Here is a 6,000-nt window from a genome sequence, read left to right on the forward strand (position 1 = left end):
CAAAAATCAATCAATTGAGAAGTCACACGTCGTCGCTGCTGAATATACCCTGGATGGCAATGAATTCTTCCACAGCAAAAGAAACTAGTTGAGTATCTTACTACATTAATATCAAACCCGCATCTATGGTTGTCCTTAGAGACCGTTTAAACACTGTGTGTGTGTGTGTGTGTGTGTGTGTTTGTGCATTCCCTGAAGCATGTGTCCTGAGAGACATCTGGGGTGATTTGATGCGCTGAATCTAATGAAAGTGCTCTCCAGGCACATCCATCATCCAGCACACTGTCTGGAGGAGCACACAGTTCACAGCAACATCCGGATCAGGCCTGTTTTCAGTTCCACCAGTTTGAATTCCTTAATAGATTCCCCATATCGTCTTGTTCTCATCCTGTTGAGTCTGGTGCCAGTAACAACATCCTGGTACTTTAGTATTAAGTCAATACTAAAAATAAAATAAAAATACATAAATAACAATGCAATTTACATTTGTTTTTGATTTATTACAGTATGAGAAGCAAAAGAAGAGTAAAGCAAAAACTAATTAGACAATAAAATAAGAGATCATACTGCTCCGGACCTGCTGTCTCATCAGTAATTGGCTCTTTTCTTTTATTAAAAAAAAACAGCTATAAGCCAATACTTTCATGTTTTCATGAAAACACTGTCAAGTTATTTCACGATTGTAGCTTCAGTGAGGCACCAGTTGAGCACATTTACATGCACGTTCTTACACTGATTATGCTGTGAGCTGACATCGTGTGTGGTCATGTGAATGCAATATACAGCATTCGTTTATCAGTGTAAAGGTCATAAACAACGTATGAATAAACCAATCAACATGGATGTATCTAAACATGGTATGTAAACACCTTAACCAATATATATATTTAGTTTAGATCACTTTAAAAAAACTGTTTTTCAGGTTCTGGGTATCTCAGCGAGTATTGACGCAGACTATCACCCCTGGAGTCGTGAGTTTGAATTCAGGGCGTGCTGAGTGACTCCAGCCAGGTCTCCTAAGCAACCAAATTGTCCTGGTTGCTAGGGAGGGTAGAGTCACATGGGGTAACGTCCTCATGGCCGCTATGATGTGGTTCTCGCTCTCGGTGGGGCCTGTGGTCAGTTGAGCGTGGATGCCGCAGAGAATAGTGTCTCCATGGCAACTTGCTCACAAGCCACGTGATAAGATGCATGGATTGACGGTCTCAGACGCGGAGGCAACTGAGATTTCTCTTCCGCCACCCGGAAGAAAAACTGTGTTTTTCAGGCTGGCCCAGCTAATGTGCATGTGCGTTCTCAAGTAAACACACTGGTGATGCTTCTATGAATTATTTTACCTGAAATGCGGGACTTCTGCTCCTACAGGCACCATACTGAACGTTCAAATTTCTCTTGTTTATTATTCTAGAAGTGTTTTTCTGCTGTCTGGAGACCCTCAGCCCTGTCTGGAGCAAAGGTGTGAGAGCAGTTTAAGAGTCATGTTGTTTTCTTTCCTCAGATTGGAGTGGCATTTTACGAGATGCTTCAGGCAGTGGACCAGCACAGTAATCACTTGGCGTATATGGACCCCATCTGTGACTTCCTATACCACATTAAATACATGTTCACTGGGGACAGCGTCAAAGACCAGGTAACACGAACACACACACACACACACACACACATACATTCTCTTTTTTAGGTATTTGTTATTCATATGAGCTCTTTATTCCTCTGAAGTGTTTGTGACAGGAGGTCGAGGGTTCAGTTCAGTGGTTGGAAAGCAGAAAAGTCAAATATCATCTCACATATCGGCAGTCACAGCAAATATATATCATTGACAAACAAACATCTGCATCCTCACAAACGTTCTGTTGTTGTTTAAACTAAAGTTCAGTTAGTGCTTTTCACTAACGCTAACTCACACATTGATAAATCTTTTCATTCAGTTGTTTATCCAAAGTGCTCAAGTGTATTTAGTAATGACTCTTATAAAGAAACTCTACATCATCTGTATTACAAAATTCAGAAATCTTGGTAAACTTTTGTGACTTTCTTCTGCAGAACACAAATGAAGATTTGTTGAAGAATATTTCACCTCTGTAGGTCCATACAATGCAAGTGAATGGTGAACGAAACTGCGACGCTCCAAAAAGCACATACAGGCAGCATAAACGTAATCCAGTGGTTTAATCCAAGTCTTCTGATATGACAGGTGTGGGGGAGAACAGTTCAAAATATAACACATTTGTCATTATAAATCTCGACATCAGCAGTCTCTTTGGCAATCATTCATTTTAAATGAACTAGTGAAGGCAAAAAGGTCATTAAAAAGGTCATTAAAAAGGATGAAAAAAATTCAATTGTGAACAAGTTATGGCATCTATTGTACATTCAATACATACAAAACATACCCTTTACATTTATATATGTTTGAACCTGTTCACATTCCCCCATTTTCTGAGCTCAGGCCTGAATTGAACATCCTCCATATTAATGTCTGTAGTTCATCACCGCTTGTATTACAGTCATAATGTGCTCTGGTTTGACAGACGACGCTTGTAAGTTTGTTGCCCAGATGTCAGAATTGATTAAAGTCATAAAGAAAAACAGTTCTAAAAGCTCAAATTTATAGGAATTAGATAAAAAAAGATAATTATATTTTTCTGAAAATATAAATGGTACTGGCCTTATAAGCAACTAGAGTCACAATGGAGCTCAAGCCACAAGTCGGATAATGTTATATTCCAAATACGCTTATGGTACCTTTAAAACATTTTTAGTTTTAAAGAGTTTTATTAAACCATATTTGTGAAGGTTAGCATGCTAGCATTAGCTTAGCTCCATGACAGCAGCATGTAATCAATACAAATTTAACACATTCTGCGTATATCTTACTTTCAATTACCATTGAGTGGTTATAGCAGCTTCTTTTACAGATTGCATGTGGATTCCATTCATATAATAAAGCAGAAATGCAAATATTTATAGAATATGCAGCCTGTAGCAAACAGCATGTTCAGTGACAGGATTCTTCAAATGTACAAACATCAAACCTATAAAAATGCCAGAGATCTCTTGGAAAATATAGACTCACCACATGTTCATACTCATCAAGTCTAAATGTTATTATTATTTACACCGTGTTAATCCTACTATGGTAAGGGATGAGGAACATCTGTCATGTGATCTCTGATGTATAAATTCTCTTCTTCTACACTTCATTTATATGGATCTTATCTTGCCTGCTGCCCTCTCTGTTCTCCTGGTTCAATAGAACACACTTTAAAAGAGTATTCAAGTGCTGTAGCGCTTCAGATTGCATAATCTGCTTAGAAATTGACATGAATTACGTTTCTGGCTAAAGAAATATGAAGTAAACTTCATATTTCTCCAAATTTGCACACTTTTGGACTAAAATATTTAATGGAGGTTGTTTAGTGATTGGAAATGTGTTTACAGAATGATGTATGATACAAATGATTCTCACTCTTTACATCAATTATGAAAAACATTAGCTATAACATGTTGATCATGAAACTGCTTTCAGTCATCAAAGCAACTTTGGCAGGTCCAGTGCTGCATCAGCCCTGCATCTTGTAAACATGACTAAACAGACATGTTTCCTGGCGGATTTGTGTAATCAGATCAATATTTGCTTGTCATCTGAGGCCGAGACGTCTTTCACTCAGTCTGTCTCTCTCTGTGTTTAGGTGGAAAGGATCATCTGTTCGCTTAGACCGGCGATACGTCTCCGTCTGCGCTTCATCACTCACATCAGTAAAATGGAGCCAGCAGCGGCCGTCTCCACAGCAACCACCACCCCTCAGTCGACGGTGGTCTTGTCCCCTGCCCCCAGAGCAGAGCTGCACCCAATAGTATCCCTCTGTCTGTCACCCAGTGACGTGCAGCTCTAGCACTGGACATGGTAACGTCTTTCTCAGAACAGATTTGGCCGCAGAACTGCGCTCTGAAGTCGATTAGTTCAGATGGCTTTCATTTGAACCTCTACATGAGTCATGCTGTCGCACTTAACACGCAGTTATATTCTGTTACAACTCGAGCATTCCATCTCAATCTCTTGACAGTTGAAGTGTTTTTTTAACACTGTTGAAGGAATAGTCCACCCAAATATAAAAATGTATTATTTCTGAAGTCATTATTCACTGATAATCTTCCCTTCTGCCAAGAGGCTACATTCAGACTGTGTGTCTCTTCTCTCTCTCTCGATCTTGAACTGGCACCTCCGGATCGTCTTTATCCCCTCCCGGCTGATTGGGACAATTCAGCGCCGGGCGTGCATCCTTATGGTCTGGGCATGCCCTCCTCCTCGTTACACTCCTCTACCGCCCCATTCAAGTCAGAGAAACCTCCGGCATGATGTACTCCACTCCCCTCTCTTCCTGGAGGGAAGATTTTGCCCTTTTTGACATATGTAGGCGCATAGGCGTGTCTAGGGGGAGGCTGGGGGAGGCAGTGCCTCCCCTAGGATAAGCTCTGCCTCCCCTGAGAATTTGAGAAATAATCTGTCCATCTGATGATAAATTACAATTTAAAAGTGGATTGTTTTGTGCATATTTTTCCATCGCTAGCAGATGAGTGAGGTCTGACACAACAAAAATCCAGTTTTGGCGCTGTTTCACAGTGCGCGCGAGCTCGGCGTACGCGCTCAGAAAAAGTGCATTATGTCAGAACAGAACGCCAATGAAATGTTTACCTGGCAGAGCTTTAAAGCACGAGCAAACAATGAACTTTTGTGATTGCGAATAAGTGCAGTGTCCTGTGAGTGTAACTCTACCGCTGCATTAACATATGATGTGAATGTACGTCTAGTTTTCGGGACTGATCGAGGCGCCAGAACTGCAGCTGATAGAATGTGCGGCGATGAGAAAGCAGTGTGCAGTGCACTGTATGCGGTGCACGAGCAGCCGAGATGCTTTCACATATGCTGCGTTACTTTGTAGGCTAACTGATCCGCGGCTGTACTGTACCAGAAACACATAGGCATATTCACTATTTTTTTTATTTCAAATCCAGAAGTTATCAACAACTTTTATTAAAAAAAAAAAGTTTTGTCAGCATTGCGATTCTCTTTGTACACATATACACTCTTTAATAGACGTATTCACGTTAAAACCCAATTTAATCAACGTATTCAATGCATTACTTCTATACAGATGTATATATTAATTTGCTCGGGCAATTAAGTGGAAAAATATTTAACCATGTATTTATATTAAAATCGCAAACATTTTAAATTAAAACTTAAAATTGACAAAAACAGCAGACTCATACCTTTTCTTTTGCATTTAAATTTTAATACAATAAATCTGTTATGTATGACCTTGTCTTGTTTTACCGTTGCCCCTTTGTTTTCCATTTTTGTCCCTTTTGTTATTCCATAGTTTTCACTGTTGTCCCTTTTGTAGTTCCACAGTCTTGTTAGCGTTCGTGTTTTCTGTCATTGTTTTCACCTGTCCTCATTAGTTTGCCATTTGCTTCTGTTATCATCTTGTTATCTTGTTTTGAGTTCTGTTTGTTCATTGGCCCCTTTGTCCCTTGTTCATGTATTTATACCCCGGTTTTTGGTTCAGTCCTTGTCTATCGTTGAATGTTTGTGAATGTAGTTAGCCTGGGCTGTGTTCCTGAGTTCTCTGTCCTTGTTTATTTCCCCATTGAGGGTTTTTCTTTGTATTTTGTTAGTAATAAAGTAAGCTGCATTTGGTACCTCAACCTTCGTCTGCCTTCATTGCCTTACATTCGTGACAGAACGATAGACCCATAAACATGGATCCAGTGGTGTTACGAGCAAGCTGCAAACTGCTTAGCCTCATGCAGGGAAACCGTCCGGTGGAGGACTACACCCGCGATTTCCTCGCAATTGCGGGTGCCACTGACTTCCCTGACTCCGACCTGGTGGCGTTTTTTCGGGCCAACCTGAGTTGTGCGCTCCAGGAACGGTTGCCACCGACGACGCACGGCTGGACGCGCCAAGACTTCATTGAGGAGACTCTGCTGGTC

The 6,000-nt window shown here is 40.5% G+C and overlaps 1 pseudogene; it reads left to right on the forward strand.

Annotated features, from left to right (window-relative positions):
* LOC127623564 (mediator of RNA polymerase II transcription subunit 23-like) overlaps positions 1–3,883 on the forward strand; it is a 105,395-nt pseudogene extending 101,512 nt beyond the window's left edge.
* The last annotated feature ends 2,117 nt before the right edge of the window (positions 3,884–6,000 follow it).

The sequence above is a fragment of the Xyrauchen texanus genome, chromosome 30 (assembly GCF_025860055.1).
Source record: "Xyrauchen texanus isolate HMW12.3.18 chromosome 30, RBS_HiC_50CHRs, whole genome shotgun sequence".
Lineage (NCBI taxonomy): Eukaryota > Metazoa > Chordata > Actinopteri > Cypriniformes > Catostomidae > Xyrauchen > Xyrauchen texanus.